This window comes from Alligator mississippiensis, chromosome 12 (genome assembly GCF_030867095.1).
Source record: "Alligator mississippiensis isolate rAllMis1 chromosome 12, rAllMis1, whole genome shotgun sequence".
Lineage (NCBI taxonomy): Eukaryota > Metazoa > Chordata > Crocodylia > Alligatoridae > Alligator > Alligator mississippiensis.
Window position 1 is genome coordinate 61,023,284 of NC_081835.1, and position 24,470 is coordinate 61,047,753.

Here is a 24,470-nt window from a genome sequence, read left to right on the forward strand (position 1 = left end):
CAGCTTTCAGTGGCTTTCTACTTAGGAGCCTGGATTAATTGTAGTGTTTTAGGTTAGGGCTGATGTGCAAAGGTGGAGGTAGGTACCAGTCCTGGACTGTAAGAGCAGGGTTCTTCTGGGCTCGGGTTGAGGGGTGCTAGCAGAGATGCAGGGGGATTCAAGATGCCTAATTAGACTTGAGGGGTATTATCTTGTGGTCGAGGGCACAGCACTGGCTGCAGAGGGTGTTTCAGACAATGATGAAGATGCATTGTCTCTACATAGGGCCTGCGCTGGCTTTGCAGAGAAGAAGAAATCCGTGCTCCTAACTCCCTTGTACGTGTGGAAAGCACAGCAGGGTTTAGCTGGTCAATCTCAAAATGCCCCAGGAGGCATTTGAATGTGACCCGGCTGCCTTCTTCAGTTCATGCCATGCAAAATATCACCTTGTCTAACTGCGCGATCCTGTACCAACTTATGCCAGCTGTCCTGACGGGTGCAGACTACTTCTTAAAGGGGATTCCCCATGCAAGGAAGGGGTCAGGCGGTTCCTCCAGATCCCGCTTTCCAAACCCGGCCTCTAAACAAACCCACCCCGCTCCCTGCGGAGTGCCCCCAAATGCTGGAGAGGCCGCTACGGGCTAAACAAATGCGGGCGCCGGCCGACCTCCAGCCGGGAAAACAAAACGCAACAAAAAGACGGAGAGTAAATATTATCTGAATATAAAGGAACGCGATGTTTCTCCATAAGGGTCTAGAATTTCTGCCTTTTAACAGCTAACCTTGACTCAGCCAATATCCACAACATGCAGCCTTGGCCAAAAATACTTATGTGCCTTAAAGTACCACAACAGCTGTTTTTCTTGCTAAAATATGACATTCAATTTTTTTTGGACAGTTTGACGTTTCCTTGATGAAAGTGGAAGAAGGGGCTATTTCCCCCCCACCTCCCCCCTTTCTTTTCTCCTGCTTCTGCGAGAGGCGATAAAGCTTGGGCTTTTTCAGACATATCATAAATACAGACCGCAAAAGCGCCGGTAAGCGGCCGAGGGGCACTTGACTCGCGTCGCAGCTCCGGCTGCAACATGAGAAATGGGCTGCTGTTTGTTTAACATTCCCCCTTGTTATTCTTGGAGCCGTCCCGCGCCCTGACGGTATCAACGCCAGAAGCAATTACGGGGCTGACATCTTGTTTTTGCTGATGGTTTGTAGTATGTCAAAAATGTTCCACCCTTAAAACGAGGGCACCGAAAGGGACTGGGGGGCTGTGGATGGAGGGGAAACCTTCCGTGCGGGGGAGAGGATTTGGGGCTAGTCGCACGTTACCTTGTGGCTTGAAGCATTTCCTTTGCCAGGCTGGCGGCAGGCAATATTCACCTCGAATGAGAGGCCGCTGGGCGGGTTTCACACTTAGTGCGCCTTCCTTTCAGGATATTTCAGGCTGATTTTTCTTTTTTTTTTATAAGGACGCATGGTGTTTTAGAGTTCCTGCCACTTACCTTTTCATTGGAGACAGAAACATTATTTAGTGGTTAGGTTCAGGCCTGCTACTGACTCACTTTGTAACCTTAGGCAAGTTGCTTCACCTTTCCATGCCTGCTTAAGTAAAATAATGGGATGAATTGGTTGGAGATGGGGTGTAGTTCTGATTTCAAACCTCTCACCCATAGATTTCATAGACATTGGGGCTGGAAGGGACTTTACGAGTCCAGCCCCCTTGCCCCGGGGCAAGAAGCCAGCTGGGGTCAGATCACCCCAGCAAGATAAGCATCCAGGTTTCTTAAAGGTGTCCATGCATCTCTGTAGTGACCAAGTCTACTAGTTGGTAAGAGCCAAATCCAGAGGTCAGATCTCACTACCCGATCTTTGGTTTCAGGGTAGGATCTGGGATTTCTTCTTGGGCCTGTCCCTGTAGCATAATCGCCTTTGTAGGCATCATCAAAAAGCTCCACATAGTGGATGCTCTAATTGGCTTTAAAACTTCCCTCCCAGGTTGCTTTGTAGAAGCAGACACAGCAGTCCCTCCATTCCCTGCATGCTGTACTCTAGTGGGTTTTAACCTGTGGTCTGCGGACCCCCAGGGTCTGCAAACTTATGCCCAAGGGGTCTGCAAAAGAAGACTACGATCAATCAAAAGTATGTGAATGCCCACGTGTACAGTTCAGAGGGGTCCGCATCCTGACATTTCCAAAGGGGTCTGCAAGCGAGCAAAGGTTGAAGACCACTGCTCTACACGAGCTGCAGGTTGTCCCTGACCAGTGATGAGGTGACCTTATTAGCATGGGGTTTCAGGGAAACCTTAAGCCAGTTTGGTACCAAATCCCAAAGAGTTTCTTACGCCCTTTGAAAGCCCCAGCTTTAGTTATCCAAAAAGGCCATTGCCTTTTTCACGGTGACGGCTCAATGTTTTACAAAGTGACCGTTTCCCTGATGTTTTTGTGTTGAAAACAGACCCTTCCTGCTGGGGAAAGGCAGGGCCCTTGATTCTGGGTGAGGAGCTGTCAACAAGCTGATATTTGTGCTTGTCTCTGTAGGCATGACCTGTACCTCTCATGGCAAGCGCTCTTGCACGCCCTCTTGTCTTGAGTGATCTCTCAGCAGTCCAGGGAGCTGCATAGTGTTATCTGTATAGCTTTGCACTGATGTTCATTAGCCGTCAATGGATGTTGGTTATGTGCTACTGAGAACAGTGTAGGATGGCCTTATGTAAAGGGTCATTGCTGTTCCCTTGGCTTTCTATGCTATATGTTTTCTTTGGCTGCATCCCTTAGAAATCCCCCCCGTGTTTACAGGGCAATTAGTAAGCCTTTGAACCGGGCAATCTGGAGTGTTTTCTTCTCAAGGATGTGGTATCACTTCAGCTTATCTTTACTACACACACACTACTCATATGGCACCATGATTGCTTCAATGACCAACTGCATGACTTTTTTTGAATCTACCTTTACTGCCCCACTAGCTGGCTGCTTGATGCCTAAACTCCTGCCTGGCCTTTCTTCCTTCCCAGCTGTGAAAGTAGTGAGCAGTGGCCTGACACAGATCTATTCGTATTGAAACTTGTAGCCACACACTTTGTAATACCTTCCCGAGGTCACTGCGGATGTCTCCTTGCATTCGCATGGAATGGATTGTCCTATTTTCTCATCGTGTCTGCCGCAAACCTTGCCCGAAGGGTCATGAAATCATAGTGAAGTCAGGGCGTTGCAACATCCAGGTTTGTCTTGAAGGGCGGATAGTTAAAAGGGAAGCTGCTGAAGGGAGCAGCAGGATCGCTGTGTTTCAGGGAATTGCAAATCTTGTGACAAATCTTACTCTCTGGCCCTTGCAGTTCTGTTACAGTCAATGGGGATGCACAAGCAAAGGAAAACCAGATTCAGCCCCACATGTCATACACGCACTGTGATCTGAGTCCTGTCTTCTGACACCATAGCAGCGGGCAAAATCCTGATCCTACTGATGATGGGGCTGGATAAATAGGCAGAAGAAGTTATGTGGCTGAGCTTTGAGGGACAGGCAGCTGAAGATGTCACTCCCGCAGTCATGGGCTGGGTGGCTGTGTAATTACTATTTCAACAAGGGCTTTACTGTAACAGTTGGTTTCTTTCCTCAACCAAACTGGTGTCTGAACCCTCCAGCCAGGTTTGAGGTATGTCATTTTTATGTCTTCAGAGGTTGTGTAAGTCTTTGGCTTGAGCCTTGCACAATGGTGAGAAATGCTGTATGTCCCTCATCGCTCATCTGTGCAAGGAGCATCCGTCTTGACCCAGAGCTCCTTTTGTATCCCTGTAACGGGCTGTGCCTCAATGTACCTCTGTCCTGATGTGCTGCCCCTGCTGCTAGCCCAGTCCTGGATCACTCGCCAACAGAGGCCACCCAGTTCGGTAGAGGTTGTTTTGTGGCATGCAGAGAGGGCAGGGAAAATGGGAACATCAAGGTCATTCCCAACACCTGCATTCAATGCTTGCATTAACCTGCAGGTTCTTTCATTCACTTGTTCTCAGCCCTGGTGATTATTACTCTCAAGCCCTGAGGGAAGGGGCTCTCTCAAGTGCCCAGTGCTGGGCTAATTCTGCACCCAGGGGAGTCACTAGGTGAGATTTCCAGAGGCACTGGGCATGTCTACACATGCATTTACTGCACAGTAATTTACTGCGCCATAAACGTTTTTTAGACTGTCATCTACATGTGTAGGCATTACAGTGCAGTAACACCATGTGTGCACTGACTTGGGAGTAAAGTTACCCCCAAGTCAGTACACACAAACAGGGTTACTGTGCAGTAAGGCGTCTATACATGCCTTACTGCGCAGTAACTACTCGGGAGTAAATTTGCTACCTGCATGACCAAATTTACTCTTGAGTCAGTTAAAGTCACCATAGTTATTGCACTGTACAGGTGCGCACGTGTAGACACGCGCCCATACTGTGTAGTTATTTTTGTTTCCTGCGCAGTAACAGTGCATGTGTAGATGTGCCCACTATATCTAACGCTAGTCCCTTTGTAAAACTCCCATGGATGTCAATGAGAGCAATGGTCAACCATCACTGAGTATTTCTACTGAGGCATGATGGGCCTCTGAAAAAAAGACCATTGAACCTCATTTGAGGACAGAGGATCAGCTCTTTGAGGGCCAGTTTGGCCAGGACTGTACTGAGTAGGCAATTTCAGACTTTTTCTCTTCTTTGCTTTGCTTTGCTCAACTTTTACCCGAACTCAACCACTATTTACAGCTTCTTCTCCAAAGATCTCAACATTTTTTAACTGAGTCAGTGGGAAGTCTGCCCGAGTAAACGCTGAGTAAAGACAATGCCAGGATTTGGCCTTCAGTTTGTAAGGCCTGAGCGCGGGTCAGTGTGAGCAGGCCGGGTGTTGCATGTGAATAGTAATCACTTCCTTTGCCAGAGATTTGCAGTTCCAGTCTGTTGTTTGCCTTGGGGGGTGTTTTCAAGTGTCAGAAGACAATTTGGGGAGAAGCTGATGGATGGAGGACCAAGGCTGGTAATGCTGCAGAAGTGGAGGAAGCGGGGGCAGTGAAGTCAAGGTAGGCAGGAAGAGGGTGGGGTAGAGATTTGGAGGCGAGGATACAAAGCTTGAACTTGAGGTGGTGAGAAAAGAGGGCACTCAAGAGCAGAGTGATCTCACCAGGGCGAGGACCAAGGGAGCGTCGCATCAGCTATGTTCTGCATGCACAGGGCAGGGTGAGGTGTGTGTCAGGAAGCCGGGAGACGAGAGGGTGACATTAACTGAATGGGATGGGAGCAGAGCAGGAGGAGTATAGCTGGGTGGACAGGAGGCAAAAGCTGGGCTGAGAAACATAATGGGAGGAGACGGGGTAAGATTTGGACACAGTCCTTGCTCATGCTGTTGCTATTCCACAGATAACAAGAGGCTAGAAGCCCATCCTGCGACATGCTCTTTAAACGTCTATGAGCCCCTCCCTAATCTTTATATCTAACCTCTCCAATCTTACTGTACTCCTCTGCACCCCATTACTGTACCAGCTGGACACATTAGTTATCAATGCAGTCATCTTCCTTGCCCCTGTGAGTTGGAGCAGTCTTGTTATCTCCTTTACACAGACACAGAGCCAAGGTACAGAGAGGTTGTGTATCTTGCCCAAGGCCAAACAGCAAATCTGTTGCAGAGCAGAGTTTTGGCCCTCCTAATTAGTGCCCTGATCACTGGACCATCCTACTCCCCTAAATCTTTGTGTAAGAAAACCAAGAAGGATTGCAGTCTGACCGCCTATTCTTCTTTTTTTAAAGACCAACCTATTTTTGAAATGGAAGACAGAAGAATATGTAAAAGGAAAGTTTGGGGGGAGAGGGGGGAGAAAAAAAAGGCAGGACTAGATTTCCAGTGCCCAGAACCTCCCGGGCGTGTTTATTTTGATTGGGGCCTGACATTTCATGGGTCGAAAAACTGAAAGTGATGGCGAGGCGCTCTGTCGACACGGAGAGATGATATCATCAAAACGTTACAGGGTTGGGCTTGGGGGTGCTCCAGGCATTACTAGAGGTCTGGATCCCCATCTGAACGGGACCGTTATTCATCATGCTGGCTATTTTCTTAACAATTTTGCTTAAGTACTTTCTTTATACTCGGTATGTTATTTGCCAAGCAAACGTGCTTAGCATCCCGGAATTGCATACGTGGGCATGCGCAGTGTGTACATGTGCCCATACATAGCGTCTATATTTATGTAATGCCTGTGTGTATAGATGAGCATGGATATGTAATGCGTGTGCACAGATAATATATGTATTCCCCTTTCGTCGGACAGCTACCATGTGTTTGGAATTAGTGGAGCGATTACAGGGGGAGAAGGCAGCTGGGTTCCTCCTGAACACTTCAATGCTTAATCTCTGAAGAATGCAGAATGTCTGTCTGGGCATCCGAGCCAAGATCAACTCCACGGCACGGGGAGGCCAATATAAACGTTCATGTTTTGTGTCACAGAGATTTCATTAGATGTTTTTTATGTAATTGCATAAGGAGAACTACTGTGATGAAAATGCCACAGTGAACAAATGAGATGGATCACGAAATCTCTCTTTCGAGGAGACACTGGCCTAGTCCAGATGATGCGGATCCAACTTTGCGTATTCCAGCCCAGTCGTGACCTTTTCAAATAAATAATGGGCTGCCTCCCCCGTCTTTTTCTTCTTATGCAAATGGTCTGATGTCACGGGGAAGTTTGGGTCCCTTTTGGGCCAGAGGGCTTATCAGTGCAACGGCTTTAATACACTGGCCTTTCACCTTTTAGTGGCCTGAGTTCAAATGCTGGCTCCATCATCTCCTCCATATCCCTTTCCATCTGCCTTTCTGCTTGGCAGTCCACGCTTGGGACAAGCCCGGGGTTGGAGAAGCAGAGGTGGGTTTTTCCGCCCAGGATGATTGAGGTGCGCTGGCAGAGCCCTGCAAGGTCTCAGGACTGGAGTAACAAAGGGTGTTGTGGGTCAGAACTGACGTACATTGGCAAGGCTTCGTCAAGGGAAAGCTTGCCTGTGTTATGCCTGGCTCCGACCAGGGCTTTCAGCCCTTTACTGAAATTCAGGGGGAAAGGCAGGCGGGAGGGAGATGAAAAATCTCTCCTGCTTTTTGGCTGTCCACTGCACGAGTGCTTTTCAGCGTCTGAATGACATCACCGTGCTCGTTGCAGTCACTGCTCTCGAAATCTATGATGGGAAAAGTGGGGGAAGAGGGTCGTATTCAGAAATCACTAGCATATACCTCTGAATACGTGTCTCTGAGCTGATTTGCGACCATCTCTCCCCGTCTCTGATCTTCCTGCAAAGTCCCCCCCGCTGATGATGATGACTTCGTTAAAGTGTCACTTGAAATGCCTGGCATAACTCGCCGATGTATACAGAGTAATGCAAATTTAATTAGGCCTTAATCACCGACAGCTCAATTAAAATGAAAACAAGCTCCCAGGTGACAAGCAATTCTGTGGTTTGCTCGCCGCTCGGGCGAGACGGAGCGCTTCCTCCTGGTGTCTGTTGGAGATTTGCAGCCCGTCACTGGAGATTTTGGTCCTCGGAGTCCTGCGCTCGTGCCTAAGGCTTGTGTACCTGCTGGGTTTTTCTTTTTTAGCTGAGCGACTGCATGGATTACCGTTCACAGTGCAAGGCTGGACGTGCGGGCGGGTCACGTTGGTGCTGGGGAAAGCTTGTGCTCATCCACACGGCCTTTGCTGCCTCTGGTGCCTGCTACAGAGCAGCTCCTGCCGGGAACGCTTCCCACTCAGACCCGTTCCTTGGGCCACCGGACGCTCTGCGGCTGGCCCTGTCCCAGTCCCTGTTGCCATATATCAAGCAGCTTCTTTCGAGCAGCTCTTGAACATCCTCCCTCCTCCAGACACAGCTGGTGGGTGGGGAAGGCATGGAATTTGGGATATTGTTTTTCTCCCAGGGAGTGGTGGGCGTCAAAAGCCTGATAAATTAATCACCTCTGACGTGGGTCCGGCCAGCCTCAGGCCTGTGACCTGCTGGGACCCCTTGAGCCGCCGGGATGAAGCGGTGGGATTTCAAGTTTCCCCAGGCGTGGAAGTGCAGGGTGAAGTACCGCACGGAAAGCAGTAGCTCATGGAGAGCTGGATCTCGCTCAGGCCAGGAGGTTGGAGGGCTGACCTTCCTCATAACTTTGGCTCCCTTGCTGCCTATTCAGCAGGCTCAGCGGGCCAGTTTGTCGACAGAGCAAAGCAGACTGGGGCAGCCGTCGAAGCACACGCTGCTGTCGCTTCTTCAGGCCATCTCCCCGCAGGGATGCTCGATTCTGGACTGAACGCCATTGCATTGCAGGCAATTTGCTCTGGAAACAGAGGCTGGGCTAAGGAGAGGCTCTGCTCAGTATTTGGGAATAAAGCAGGTTTTATTCCAGAATAAAGTGGCCTCACAGGGGACTCCTCCACAAGAGGTACACGGGGATGTCTTCTTGTATAGACCGACCCAAGCTCTTTGGGGCAGGGCCCATTCTTTTGGGTGTGTTTGTACTGGACCTTGCCCAATGGGACCCTGATATGCCTACGCCTTGTAAGAATTACCCTAGTACATACACGATGTAAGAAGCACGTCGGGTTAGCTGAAGACCACTGGCTTTGAGGGATGCTGAACAGGTGCCTGTAACTGCAGTCCTGGAAGGGTAACTTCACTCAACTTTTGCCTCGGCTCAGCTCTTGCCTCTTGGCATGAGGAGTTAGTGGATGCCCTTCTGCTTCACCACCTGCTAGCAGGCATCCAGGTGGTTGCTTTGCATCCTCTTTAACTGATGCACTTCAGTGGCTTCCTTCCAACAACGGTCCCGAGCGTGGGAGAAGATTCGGCAGCCTCCAGTAGCTCCTCGGACAGCTGTTCCCGAACGAGGGGTGGGCTCATGGGCTTGAGGCATGTAGGAGTGAAGCTATGAGCCCACAGAATCAGCTTACGGGTCAGACGGGCTGGAAGTGAGGTCTCTACAGGTGGACTTTCCCCACACGCCTGGGCTTGCAGCATCAGGCATGGTAGTTTGTGCTCCATTGGTGGGAGAGCTTTTATGGAGCCTTAATTTAGAAGTCAGCAGCATGGAGATGCCAGCGCTCTGCTCTTCTGCCTGGGGCTCGAGGGGTCTGCATTGAGAGTGGGCGATGCCTTGAAAGGTAGGTGAATTAGTATGCGGTTGGGGTGCATCCTCCTTCTAGCTATGGGAAGACGAAGCATTGCCCTTGTCGGAGAAGGGCCAGGGATCCCAGTTCTCAGATCCCAGTTTCTTCTTCTTCAGGTTAGGAGAGGCTGGGAAAGCTCTCATTTCATCAGGCCCATGGAGTAGGTTGGCCTTTTCTTTTGGGGGAGATGAAGGCAGAGAGGGTTTGGTTTCCATTCTCCGTTGTTTTACGAGGTGGCCCATTGGGTGGGTGCACATGTACAAGCCCTTTAGGAAACCGAGGCATTGAGTGAGAATGAATGGTTTGGCCAAGAACCCCGATTCCTCCTGTGTGAAGTGGATATAGCGGCAGGGCACTATAGGGCTTTTGGTACTGTTAGTCCATCCGGAGAAGTGAAAGGAGGTTTTTTAATGAATTCATTTATCATCTCCTTCCATCTTTTTTTTTTTTTAATTCATTGACTTCTGCTGTCATTCCACAGCAACTCCCAGTACTTGTCATCCTGCCAGGCACAGCATTTGTTTTACCTTTCCCCAGTCTTTCCTGGAGGCTTTTTTGTTGTTCGGCAGAGGAGGAGGCAGCGGAGGGGGATAAAAAAGTTATTAGCATCCCTGAATCCCATTAGTGTGCTTGAAAAGTAGTGAACCTCTCTTTTTATTATTGCTATCTGAAGAGCTCTGCTGCTTTGGCTCTTCCATACAGGATGCTTGTGTTAAGCTGAGATACATTATTCTGTTTTTCAAGAGGGCTCCGAGCAGTAGGTGTTAAGACATGAAGCATGTCGCTACAATCTTCATTTTGTGTCTGAGCAGTTCTTATCAGAACTATGCGTAAACCTCCTTCCATCCCTGTATCTTCACGGCTTTCTTTCCAGTCTTTCTCTCTTTCTTTCTCTCTCCCTCTCTTTTTTTGTCCAGACATAATTAATGTAAACCAAATGCTTTGAGCGCAGCTCCTGGCATCCTGAAATAAACTTGTGTGTGGTCTTTCCTTTAGCCTGGACAGAGATGGAGCAAAAAACTCTGAACACTATCCCAGACCTGCTTGGGTAGAAAGCAGCATCTATTGCAAAACAGGTACCTTTAGGCTTCACATTCCACTGGTGGAATGATTTTATTCCATGCCCGGGTGAACTTGGTTTGGATAAAACAATGCAACTGCTCAGAAACTTCACCCACCGAACCCTAGCCAAACCCAACCTGAGATTTATTTATTTTTTCATAGAGGTTGGAGAAAAATTGCGTAAGTGAAAAACTCAAATGTCTTTCTCATTTTCATGGTTGTCCCCGTGCTTTCTGGTTCCACCTGGAGCTGGACATGAAGGTACCCAAGGTTGTGCAAGGCACGATCTCCTCCGGGCAATTCTGTCATCGCTGGAAGTGTAAAGTCATGTGTTCTTGTGATTTTTTTTTCCCTATTCAAATGGCCAAATCCTGATCCCCTTTCTCATGTGATATTTCCACTGAATTGATGAGTGTTTTGCATGTAGAGAGGGAAAGGGCTGCGGTCCAAATTTTTCAGGCTCCAAAGGTGCAAATATGCATTTGGAAGTGTGGGTCCAAAGCGGCTGTGATAACAGGGAACTGTCTCTCTCAATAGTATGCATGAGAAGGGCTAAATTCAGTTCTCCATGATAACAGGTCAGCCCCAGTGAACCTGGATTGCCTATGTGTAGCTCTAAGTGACTCTGTTGTCTTCAGTGCAGCTGTGCTACCTTTGCAAGAGTGATCGCAAATACAATTTGGTTCAGGGCATGCGTTGAAGAGAAAGCATCAGTCATTCCAAGCCTGCATTAGGTGTTTTTCCCCAGGATAAAAAATATTCACTGAAAATTCAGCACAATTTCGCGGAGAAGCAGCTTGAGAAAGATCTCTGTAGAGCCCGACAGCATCCTGCCCATCTTTACATGCTGCTTTGAGACACATCAGGAACAGCCAAATAATAAATACTTTGCTTTTACAGAGAGTCTCTCGCCCAGGGATGTTAAGGCACTTTCCAAAGGTGGGTAAATATAACGATCCCCATTTGATGGGTAGGCAAACTAAAGCACTCATAAGATGACTAACTGGTTTAAAGCCAAGCGATGAGCCAGTTGGTGAACATCTTGCAGACCCTTTTCTCTGAGTGGGAATCATCTGACTACTTGGGTATCGGTTTGCTTTGGATTCCAGGGTGACTAAGATCCATGCCAGATGCCTAAGAAAGAAGATAGGCGGTAGGTTATTTTTATTACTCCGAGTGCTGCAGGATGTCGCCTTGCTGGGTTATTTGCCCTCAGGGTATTGTGCGGGGTGGGAAGCGGAGTGAATAATGCCTGACTAATGAAATAAAATACCAATGTGAAGGTTTTGGTTCTACCCAGAGCTCCCCTGCAGTGCACACCCATTTCAAAGGGGAGTAGGTCAGGCCCAGAAAATGTTGGAGGTTGACCCAAGGTACTGTGGGCGAAATGCTGGTTCTGTTGCACTCAATGGGAGTTTCGCTACTGACTTTAGTGGAACCAGGATTTTGGAGCGTCTTTCAAAGTGATGGTTAGATTGCATCTGCCAGGCTTTGACAACAGTTAATTGGAAGTTTTTTGATAGCCGGTTTTCCTGGAGAACTCAACCTTTACTCTTGCTGTTGGCTTGGGCGAAATCGATGGTCTTGCCTGTTGAATCTGCACGAGGACTGTAGTGATTTGCAACCTGATGGGTGTTCATTGATCTGAAGGAGAGGACACATCAGCCCGATGTCTGCAGGACAGAATCTGTTGTTGCAGAATCTCCCCTGATAGCAATCACCCTTGGGTACGGTCTAGGCCAGGGGCGCCAAGGATAGAGTAGGCATGCACACAAAGCTACCCGATGATCTCTTCAGCAGAATTTCTCCAGGGCTGGGTGGAGGTGAGAGTTGACCAGAAAGCACTCCTTTTTCTTTGTGGAAAATGTAGACTTCTTGGCAAAAAAACAAGAAAAAAATAGAAAACAGCATTATTTTGGCTGCAAACTGAAATGTTTTCACTTGGAGATTATAGTTTGAGTGCTTCATGGCCATGTTCTTCTCTCTAGTCTGGGCTCCCTAGTGGGACTGTATCTCTTGTGATGTCCCATATGGCCATTTATCATGGTGAAGGGAGGTGGTTGCATCACAGGAGACATCCCCCATTTGGGGAGCTAGCTGCAAGAGGGCGATAAGGGTCTTAAGAAAACTGAATCCCAGGTCCTGTGAGGTGCTGCAACAGGATAGCCAAATGGAAACACTTTGCATTTTGGTCACAAGAGTTACATTTTTTAAGATGTATTTGAGGTTTTGACAAACAATTGAAACATTTCAGGGAAGCAAGCACTTCTTTCTTTCTCTCCATCTCTGTCGTGAACATAAATACACAAATCGTTGAGTCAAAAATTTAGTTTTCAATCCGCCTGAGTTGAGGCAGACCCACAGGCGTGAATAAGCATATCTGGTAAAGCTGCTTGTTCTGTACTTAGTTGGATGTTATTAATCTGGGGCACTACATTTCTGAAGAAATGAATATCCCACCTCCGCAATCCCCCAAGCGTAACACCAAATGCGGTCGCTCCCCGACAGGGAGTTGGACTGTGATGACGCACAACTGGTTAGGAAGAGAAAAAGCAATTGTCTTCCCAGACTACCCCAGAGCTTGCAAGTGATGACAGTTTTAAATGAGTGAGAGATTGAAAAATAGCGAGTGAGATTTTTAAGAGATCACCTTGGCCAAGGAGGCAAAATTCGTCTTTGCAAGAGTGAGCTGCTTTAAGAACTGCCTTAAAATTAATCCAAAGCACCAGTCTAGCTCTAAATACATGAGACTTGGCTGCCTGCATTATCTCTGCTATAGGCAGGAGTCCCTCAGGGGTGCTGGTGTTTTTTGGTCACTTCTGATCTTTCCCCCATTACATAGCTGTGTCTATTTTAATGGTTGTTTCAACATATTAGCATACGGGATTGCTTGTGGAAGTGAAATTGCCTGAACTCAGGCAGGCGCAAGGATGCGTGACTTGCTGCGCCAGAATATTTTGCTTGCTAAGGCACTTTAACAAAGGGGTTTTGTATGTGAGAGGCTTGGAGAAGATTTGGTAGCTAGATGTAGGACCGTGTGCCTCCAGGTACCTGAGTCAAGGCCAGTGTGCGCTGGTAGGGACTGACAGTCACCGGCTCATAGCCAGAGTTTTCAAAGGCACAGATGGTAACTAGGTGTGTGTGTGTGTGTGTGTGTGTGTGTGTGTAATTTGAAAGGATTTGGCCATACAGCAACACCCAAATGGTTTGAGCCACATGTTCTAGCAATTGCAGCTTCCTATTGACTTGTTAAACATTTGCTATTTATCAGATTTTGCTTTTAAACTGTCTGTTACAGTCTGGGAGAACCTTTATCAAAATCCCTTCCAGATGTAAAAGGGCTACCCGATACTCTGACTGTAACCTGGGCCCTTGCTCTTGCTCAATTCAGATCAGTCAAACTAGGGTGACAATAAAAACACACATAAAGGCATGTCAGAGATAGCTAAATATACATACAGCTCCTCCCAGATTTTCCCACCTGCATGCATCTTGAATTCATCCTTCTTTTTACATGATAAACTCCCAGGCTCATTCTACGTGCCTGCTCCATTAGAAAAAACCCTTGCAACTAAGTACAAGATAGCATGTATTTAATGCAGCACCAGAAGTAGCGTGCTTGTGGTTTCCTTCAAGCGGCTAACTTGATCCCTGCCCCCTCCCCTCCCCATTTATCTTAATGTTCCTCAGGGTCCTGTGCTTCTAGACACATTAGCTCTTTTTATGTGCTTCAGATAACGTGCACGATTTGATCAGCATCGTTCCCTAGCATGAAGCGCACACGGGGCAGATAAAAATGGCGAGTTAAATATTAATCGGCAGGCTGTTACAGGTTTGGAACTTTTTATAACGGCACGAACAATGTAGATAATATATGGTAGGCTGGTAAGTCTCCATGTGTAATTTCAGTGCCATTAGATATTCTAGGGTTTAAAAAAAAATATAAGTTCTCACTCAGGGGTATCTGTCAGATCCTATAAAGTTTGCTCCAACTCCCATTGCAGGCTCCAAAGGTTTTTCCATGGGATTTACTAGGAGTTGGATGTGGCCCATAGTCTTGGCCATGTGGCCGGGGTGTGCGCATGACGGCAGGACCAGGATGCTGGGTGCGAACACTCTGGCATTTGTTTGGTGGGGAAGGGAGAGGCTTAATCAGCTGAGCTTGGATTTGGATCTGGGTTTGGCAGCTGTCAGGAACTACTGGTTTGAACCAATACCCCTGAATGCAGAAGAACCAACATTTTATTTTTGCAGCCTGGTCCTATCTCCAATCAAATTCCCCCTCTGGTATTCATATGGTTTCCATTGCTGCAGTATATGAGCACCTAACAGGTCTTCTGTTTACCTGTCTATCATGCTTGGAGCCCAAGGGTTATGCCTACACTGTACCATGTCCCACCTGCTCTTGCAATGCATATGTACACCAGGAAAGGCAGCGGTGAAACCCCTCTCATGGTCACCGTCAAGCTCTCCCGTATTGATGTATTTGAGCGCACCATGAGAGGATATCTCTGCATTGCTACATTTTCAGGTTTGGAGTGGATGAAGGAGGCGTGCTCAAGAGTAGGTCCCCTGGCAGGGTTGGATGCCTGGAGTAGATCTGTCCAAGACAGCGGTCCCCAATCTGCAATACGCAGACAACCTGTCAGTGGTATGCATTAATAGATTTATTATAATTACTTGATATGACAAAAGTTTGCTGGTGGTACTTCAGGTTGAACTGAAAAACGTGCCGGTGGTACTGAAGGTTGTATCATTTTAAATTGGTGGTGTGCAATCTGTCAGAGTTTGGGAACCGGTGGTCTGAGACACTAAAGAGTTTGTCCAAGCAGAAGAGGGACTTGTGAACCTAGGTGTCCTACTTTCCTGAAAAGCCTCTATTGCTGCAGTGGTCTTGGCCCAGCGCTAAAGACTCATTTTATAAATGGAGCTGGCTTGCCTTATAGAAAAATATGTATTGTTTGATTTCTGGAAAAATGGTTTTCCTTCTTAAGGTGCAGGACAAGATAGAAGTGAAGCAGGACTGGCTTTAAGACGGGTCATGTCCAAGGCAGTGATAAGTAAAACATGATCCATTCTCTTATGGGCAGTTTCTGTGATAAAAGGTCCAGATGTCTGGCTGGCATACCTCTGCGTAGCACCACTGACTCTGGTGTATCCATGGCAGTGTTGATGCCATTGCAGTCCTGGTCCGAGGCCAGCTTTTGTGTGAGTAAAGACACTTGATTCTTCAGGAACTTCACTTGAGCAGTCAGGGGTCTCTGCATCTGGGTGCCAGACTATGCTACAGCTCTGGTTACATCTGGTGGTCCCCAGGCACATCTGAGCAGGGCAGAGTAGGTGCAGGATAAGGGAAAAGACCTCGACCCAAGCTGAGAAGCACCAGCATCACTTGATTTGCTACACTGAAGGCAGGGGGAGAACGTGGAGAGGAGCTGTGGGGACTTGGCGGTAGGGAGCTGAGGAGTGGAGATCACCCAAAGCAGGGACAGCTGGAGGAGAGGAGCTGGGGGCCTGCCTTTCTGTGCATGCACATTCCATGCGTTGCATGTTGCACATTTGTCATGCACACCCACGTGCAAGGAGGAACTAAAGGTAAAGCAGGTGTCAAACCTAAAATCCTGATTTATTATTTTTAAGCAAATCTGAATTATTTTTTGCCATGGTTTCTCTCTCTCTTGGAGTCTTTGCTGTGCTGATTTGCACCCAATGTGAGTCTCTCATCAATGGCAGGAGGGAGGCCAGAACAAAATCTGTAGCATCCAAGAACTTGGGGAGCGTGCAAGTGAATTGTCTTATGTGCTTCCATTAGCATTCCAGTTCTGCAGCTCTTCAAACCCACGCAATGTGAAACGTTAATTGGTCCTAGCAATTATGATCAGCAGCTAATGATGATCCCATTATCCTATAGACTGTGGGGAGGCTGAGGGAAGTGGGCTTGTTTAGCCTGCAGAAAAGAAGACCGAGGGGGGATTGAATAGCAGCCTTCACCTCCCCGCAGGGTGGTTCGAAAGAGGATGGAGCTGGACTGTTCTCAGTGGGGGCAGATGACGGGACAAGGAGCAATGGGCTCCAGTTGCAGCAATGGGCTCCAGTTGGATATTAGGAAAAACTTTCTCACTAAGAGGGTGATAATGCACTGGAATGGGTTACCTAGACAGGTGGTGGACTCTCCATCCTTGGAGGTTTTTAAGGCCCAGCTCTACAAAAGCCGTGGCTGGGATGATGTAGTTGGGGCTGGTCCTGCTTTGAGCAGGGGGTTGGACAAGATGTGACCTCCTGTGGTCCCTTCCAGCCCACATTTCCTATCATTCCATGAATAGTCTGGATATGAGATTACCAGCTCACCTGTGCGGATCCTCCACTACACCTGTTTCTTAACAGGAACTCTGGGATCTGCACACAGGCTCCTGACCAGTCTGCATTTGTGGTATCAAGTTCCTTCTTGGAGATGTAGGTGGCCGTCAGAGGCCCATACGCCTCCCATATCCTGCTTCTTATTGCCTCTTAGTTTCAGTGCTTGTTGCATGTGTTTGTAGGGAAAAAACCAAAGGGAAAATTAGACTTCATCCTAGCTGGAGGTCATCAAAGTTGAATCTCAAAGCACTGAAGACTAATGTACCAGTTCTGCGATAGGTCTCACTTTACAGAACCGCAAAGTAGGATCTGTCATAAACCCATCTGTTTCCCAGCCCCATGTTTGGGGATCTTTTATATTCCATGTGGATGTTTTAAACCTTATATTTTTGCTAGATTTCATCATTTCTGTGCAGCAGCGCTATATGTAGTGAATCCTGCTCATACTCTGCACTCATAATGCCCTCTTGAAGCCAACAGGAGTCTTGGATGCACAGGGGATGCAGGACCCTACCCATTAGATATATGTTGCTAATACTGATAGGCTCTGGCACTGACATGTTCAAAGCAGCTAAAATATGGTTTAGAAAAGAGTTCACCAATCTCTGGTTCCTGCGGTGGCTGGAGTATAGCAACACTTAAGGATCTGCTATCGGCGGTGGCATATTTTTGCAGTTAGACCTTTATGCCGTAAGACCTTCGGGGCAGAGGCTGTCTCTTCTAATTCCTACCCTTTTGTACAGTCCCTAGCACAGTGTGTGTATCTGGGGCCTCTCAGGGCTAGTAGTAGTAGTAGTAATATATGTTTTCGTTTCCATAGCCTTGGGTTACTCATGACAGAGCGTCTTTGAGGGTGGTCTCATCCCTGCCCTTCTCTGTGGTGGGGTGATGGATTTGTTCAGCTTGCTGACTGGAGACCCAGGAGAGAAGGCTTTGGGCAAGACCAGAGGCCATTAAGAGTGAGACCTTGCTCATGCCATGGTCTGGGTGGGATCCGGTTCTCTGTGGGTCACATCCTTGCAGACTCAGATTCATACTTGAATTTTCAGGGAGTTAGAAGCAGGATTTCTGCCTCTCTTGAAATGTCCTGGTGGACTCATAACCGTGGGTTGCTCCGTCACTTCTCGTTAGGAGCGGTGTGTGTCAAAACCTGGAGCGACGGAGCTTTTTGAAAGGGGATAGCATCCCTGTGGCTTAGAGAATGAAATAAAAATGGTTAGAGTTGGGGGAGAAAATACATCTGGCTGTCTGTGATGTAATGCAGCAGGTTTGGCTGGGATGGCTGAGAGCATCAGTGTGCCCAGAAAAGGGGTGGAAGAAAACTGAGTGGCCTTTCAAAGATGAACTATTTTACCGAGCACCCAGTCTACCTGGCAGCAGAGGCTGAGCCTATGTACTTTGGCTGTGCCAGTCTTTAGTTTCAAGCAGGGATCCTGGTCAAGTCTGCTAGGAAGAGTACTTGAGAGAAGGCCTAGTTTGGTCCTGTTGAAACCCAAGAGCTGTCTGCCAGCAGGGACGATCCTAGAGGAAATTCCTTGTCCTTATCCGACAGCCAGAGAGATCCCAGAATATCGGCAGTGATTTCACCAACCTATGTAGTTAGAGCCCATTTCCGTGATGGAGGAAGGATGGGTGATTGAGCTTGAAATCTGGGGTCCGGCAAGGATGCTTGCTGCCTACGGGAGGTCGCCGTTCCCTTGTGCTGCCCACATCTCTGCTCTCTCTTGTTTATACTGCCTGAGTCTGGCTCTGCTCCTCGACTCCTGCCCTTCTGTCTCTCATGCTACCTGGTCTGTACGTTTGGACCACTCCCAGCTGGTCCGGGTAAAGGCTTCTTTCCTTCTTCTGGGAAGAGGGTGCTCTGGGCAGCCAGGTGCTGATCCCGCTACTGTCTCCACCTATAGTCTGCCCTCTTTTCTCTGTGCCTTGCTTCCTTTTCTTAAGATGCTTTGTACACATGTGTGTGATGAGCTCGGAGATCCACAGGTGCATGTGTGCAGCAGGATTTTATTTACCGCCCGCATCGTGAACTGGGACCTCCTTCTGCGCGGCAGAACTGGGATGACTGGGATGACCGAGATCCACAGGTGAACGCGTGCAACAGTATCTTATTTACTGCCTGCATCATGAACTGGGATCTCTTCCCCCCTGCAAAACTGGGATAATACATACTCACCTCACCAGTCTCCTGGGGGATTTGGGAGCCATATGAGTGCTAGGCATTATTACCAGGAACTTTTCAAGCTGTAAAGCACCATGGCATTTATGATGGCATATGAGGTCCCTTCCAACCCTCATTTCCTGTGGTTCTAAGGTTGCAGATGCTTGGGGTAAGGGCTCTTGAGGATTTTGTTGCTTTGTTTAGCTGCAGGGAGAGACCGCGGTTTCTATTCTGCATCTGTATGGTGCTGAGCATCAGGGTGCAATGGTCTATGACTAGGCTTCTAGGGCACCTATGCATGTAACAGAGCTCTGCTCCAATGCTGCGAGTTCGCTGGAGCATGGTATTTAGTGCTCTCCAGCAGCCTCCGCGTTGTGTGTATTCAGCATCCCTGGATTTCGAGATGGCGGTGGGGGCGCTTTAACTAAAGCTCGTTGAACGAGTTTTAGTTAAAGTGCCCCTGCCGTCATTTTGAAGCACAGGACGCTGAACATACTGGACTTGGCGGGCCTTTAATTACAGTGGTTCTCAGAGCCGCTCTAATGAAAGTGGCCCCCTACCCTGAAGCGCATGTACAGACGCCCCTAGGTCAGGGGTGGGCAAAATGCGGCCCGCGGGCCGGATGCGGCCTGCCAGGCCATTCTACCTGGCCCATGGGGCCCCTAAAAATTTAGAAAATTAATATTTATCTGCCCCTGGCTGCCTATCATGTGACCCTTGATGGCTTGCCAAAACTGAGTAAGTGGCCCTCTGCCCAAAATAATTGCCCGCTCCTGCCCTAGGTGCTAACACAATACAGTGGCATGTGCCTCCATGCCCAAGGGGCCGTGGCATTCAGTCCAGGTGCAGTTTCCATGCACTCCAGAGCAGTAACCTCAAGGGATGACTGCTGTGTTGGCCTTCTCTGATAAAGGCCAACACATGAAAGGAGAAAGGAGACCTTTAAAGCCATCATGCCAGCCTGGCAGGCAAAGGCTTGTGCACTATTAAAAAACAAAAGAAAAGGTCAGAGCCCTGCTGCCATCCTGCCTTATCCCAGGCTGGGCTCTGTACCTCCGTGCATAAGCTGAGGACTGTCTTTTCGCATGAATAGCTGCTATGCACCAGGAAAACTTGCAGATGTTTGCCCTGGAATAATTGCCCCTTGTGCCCGTGGTATGTACTCAGACACAGATGCCCTCTTGAATTAAAATACAGAACCTTTCCCATCTCTCTCTCTGTCTCTCTTTTTTTTTTTTAACCTCTTTTCCTTTTTTTTTTTTCTTCAGCTGATCTTAAAAGGCCTGGGCGGTTTGGGCTCGATGAAACCCAAATGCCTTTTGCAGCATCCAACACGGATCCCATAAGTAATATCCCAGGGTTTGAGAATAAGACAGTATATGAAGTAGACAGGGAGCTATAAAGACGCTTTAAAAGGGGCAATAAAAGTTTTGGGTTTCATATCGTCTTACCGAAGAGGAGAATAACAGAGAGGCAGGAAATTTCAGTAGCAGACATGACAAAGGTCACAGTGCTCAGACTGCACCTTAGACGAAAACACCTACTCTTATGAAAACAGTAAGAATTTTTGGCAAGGGCTCAAGAGCTCTTACAGGCAAAGCTCTCGGCAGCTCTAAAAGGTTACAAGAGACTGTTTTGTCTACGTTGCTGTAAATGTTTATAATATTTCTTTGCATTTGTATTGCACGGGATATCCTGCCTCTGAGATACAGAATTCGGCTTTTGTCCCTCCCCTGTCTAAGGGAGCCCGAGTCCTGCTTCGCGCAACGCGGGGAGAGGTTTGCTTTGCTGGAGGTGTTGACCCAGGCTGGGGGCGATGGCACCACGAATATTGTACGGTGTGTCCATGCACATGTGGGTCTTGCTCTTACGACTCTGAAGCTCAGGGGAGATTTGTGTTGCCTTTAGGGCCAAGTTCTGCAGTCCCTGCTCATGCTCACCCCTGGCCTGGGCAGATCATCCTAGGAAGCCAGGGAGGGGGTGTATTCTGCTTACTCCACTGTAGAAAGGCAAGTCCATTGGAAGAGTTACGATGGTGTAACCAAGGCCAGGGTTTGGTCAAGGAAGCGTCTTGGTGGATAAGGCTTCTGCGAGGGGTTTCCCAAGGGAGGAAAGTTTGGGAGGAAGTGCCCACAGGGACAAACAGCTGGGGAGGTGGCCCAAGGTGACCTTGCTGCCTTGTTGGCCTTAGGAAATCCTCCCCATTGTATCAAAGCTACCACCGCGGTTTCACAAGCGGTCTCCCTTCGTTGCACGCCTCCATCTTTGCACACCCAAGCCGCACGGGCTTTGCGGAGGTGCTCTGGGAAACCTATTAACCTACCCCAGCAAAAATGAACCCCCAAAGCTCTTGGCCAAAACCTGTTGCAGGTTTATGAACAAGCAAAAGAGGGCAAGTCCCAGGTCCTTTTGGCTTGCAGGTCATCTTTAGAAAGGTCAGATGAAGGGCTGGGGTCACAAGAAGCTGCGTTTGCTTCTTTCTTTTATCATTGCAAGAGAAACGAGGTTGGGTGGAGATGAGAGATGAGCTGAAAAAGCGCGTGGCTAATTCTGACGAATTCTTAGACTGGCGAGGAGGGGGCAGCCCGATATTTGCTTTCTACTCGGGTTTTCTTCCAACCCTCGCTGCAGGGTTGCCCTCAGTAGCTCCTCTGCCTCCTTTGTGCTTCGTGCTTGCTAAAGGCTGTTGTAGCCCCCCTTCGACCCCGCTTCGTGGAGCTGGGCTTTTATTCCAGAGGTACTTCTCAGGAGCAGGAGGTGGGATTTTCAGAAGAAACCAACCGCTGTTGACTTGCAAAGAACTCCTAAGTACCTTTGAGCTTTTGAAAATCCCACCCCGCACCACTGATTTTCAGTGGTATTTAGACTCCTTACCAGCCCCTTGTGCCTTTGAAAATCCCCCTCTTGGCTTGCTTAGTCTCTCTCAGTCATCTTGGCAATACTGTTGGATATATATATATATATTTTTAATCCTCCTCCTGCTTTATTATGTCCCTTTAAGAAGGCAGCTGCTGTTGCTGCAACACGCTTGCCATGTCCAACAGCAGTTGTGTTTTTTTTTTTGTCCTGTAGGTTTGCCACAGTCATTTGCAAGCCCGGTTGCATCAGTACAGAGGGGAAAGAACGCCCCTCGCCTGTGATTTTATTACTGTGCAATAGACCAATTAATTTTTTTTTAATGTAACACCTAAATACATGGCAGGTGTGAGCAGCAGCTTGTCTGCTCATGCAGCTTTCATTTACTCAGCTGTGCCTTAGCTAATGTGCCCTCCTTCTTTGCACTGAGTTTGCCAAACTTTTTTTTTTTTTTTAATGAATAAAATATTTTGAAAGCGCGGCTGACGCCCATTCTTTTCCAGTTACATTTCCGCATGTTCGAGAAGCCTAGCACATTGCATTTATGTAGCAACTCTCCTCTAAGGACCTCAAGGAGCTTTGCACACATTATGGTCTCTATGTAGCGCGCGGTCTCTTTGTTATGTCAGTGTACAGCGCCTGCCACATTGAGGTCCCAATCTCAGATGGGGCTATCAATGTAATAATAATAACAGTAATAGGAATAATAGTAGTAATAATAATAATGTGTAAGTATGAAACATCTGTATTTTAGACTGTTGCTTTGATGCCAGTTTAGAGAGTCCATAATGCTTATTTCTAAAATGTAAACTTTAAATTTGGGTTCCTGACTGGAGCCATTGTAAAGAGGACTGGTTTCCAGAAAGTGCAGATCACCTGCCTTTGGGAAACAGGACCCATTCTAGCACCTGAGCCTGGGCACCTAAATATTGACACACCTCCAAATCACTAATCCCTCTTGAAAATGTAGGCCTGTTCAATACAGGTTTCTGTTTGGGCCAGGTTGGTATAGCTTACACTTTTAGCAGAGAACCTTAATTATGCACAAACCTTCCCAGTCCTAGGGCATCTCTACATTTCTTTTATTTTTTAACTCTCCGATAAAGATTCATTCTTCCCCCTAAAAAAAAAATGACAAGGTAGACAAAGTCAATACCTGCCAAAAGATTACTCTTAAATGATGTTTCATTTTTGCACACTCAGAAATCCAGCATATTTGGTCCCAACTGAGACCATCTCTAGAGCTTAGGCACACAGTGATGCTCATTTATTAACAGGGCAGCAGCACCGACAAATCCCATTCAGGGATCAGTGCCTTTTTGCTCTAGGCATTGTATGAAACACTAAAATAATAACTGTCTGGGCTTTGGAGAGCTTCAAATCTGCACGGAGGTTGATGGGTCGCAACAGGTGTGCAGAAATAGTTGGAGACTGAGTGTAATGGGGCAAGTTTAAATTGTTAAGGTAGCTTTTTGTCTGTAATAGCATTATAGCAGTGTGCTTTGGGGTTGGGTGCTTGTTTTGAAACCTAGAGATAAGATGAGATGATTGGTCCAGGTATTTCTATAGGTAGACCTCAAGGACTTTAGTATCTGGGTAGCCCTGTGTATTGGTAAAGAAATTTTACTCTCTTCCTATCGTGCAAACCAATTGATGTGCAGGGAGATTAAATGGCTGGTTCACCCAAGATCCCCCAACGTGTCTGCAGCAAGTCCCAGGGTAAATGATTTCCACTATTGCCATGTGACCCTCCTTTCTCTAAGTATGGACACATGATCCCTCATGGATGGGACATGGGGGCCTGGCTTTTATTCGTTTATTATGGTAGTTGGTGAAATTAATAGTTGACACAGATACCAACGGATAGGAGTTGGTAATGTCCCTCTTTTGCACATGGGGTGGGAATGCTTATGGGGTCCAGGTGAGAGCCATCCTCCCCCCCGAATAGCCGTGAGATCATCTGGTACCGTCAGGCAGACGTGACTTATGTGATGGGTGGTTGAGATGGAGAAGGTCCTCCTCATGACTCACAGGCAAGGACATCTGACTGTTGTATCTAGTAGGGCCTGGTGGGCTTGTTTGCAATCTGCAGGTTGTACCTCAAAGAGCACATGGGCTATTACACTATGGGTCAGGCTCTCTTCACAGAGAGAGACCTCCAACATGCTGATGCCTTTTGCAAAAAGTGGCCCCGTTCAGTGCATAGATGGATGAAGAGCCCTTTGGAAAATCTCGCCCTATATGCGCACTTGCTGGATGCACCAAGTCAGGGATGCGTTTCCAGACAGTGGTGTTGAGGGCGAGGTTTCAGCACCAGCCTGTTGGTAGTGCCTGGGTGCACTGGGCTTTATAATTCACTTATTTTTATTGGAGGTTCATTAATTTGCAGCAGTTGCCCCTTGAGCAGGAAGCCGCTCTGATGAATGACCCCCATAGAGTTCTGTTCCAACGATACCCAGACTTAACGCAAGCTTTCAATGGACATCACTGTATATCAATACTACTCTAATTGTCCATGACACACAGTCTTGGCTTTCTTCCCAGACAGTCTAAATAAATCATACACTTCTACTATAGTAAATAGTCTGTTATAGGGGATGTTATAAGTTTACAGCTCTCCCCCGCCCTTTCAGGAGCTTCTTTCTGTGCCTCTAATTTTCCATGTACTTGACATACCAATGAGCCTCTCTGTGAGCGCACCTGCTTGGATGTGTGATCCAAACAGGTTTGCAAGCACAAAGTGCCTAGTGTTGCAGCAGACGCTGAGACAGGGTAGATTTGGCAGTGGGAGGCAGTGCCAAGCTGGGGACTGGATCCTGATGCCCTCATTCAGTCCTCACTCGGGCAAAACTTCTATTGACTCTGCTGAGCAAGTTATCCGAGCGGAGGAGCCGGTGGGAGCTGAGCAGGGAT

General features: G+C 47.8%; 1 protein-coding gene across 2 annotated transcripts in view; it reads left to right on the top strand.

Moving 5' to 3' along the window:
• Nucleotides 1-24,470, top strand: part of ADAMTSL2 (ADAMTS like 2) — a 134,248-nt gene that overhangs the window by 36,031 nt on the left and 73,747 nt on the right. The gene's annotated exons all lie outside the window — the stretch shown is intronic.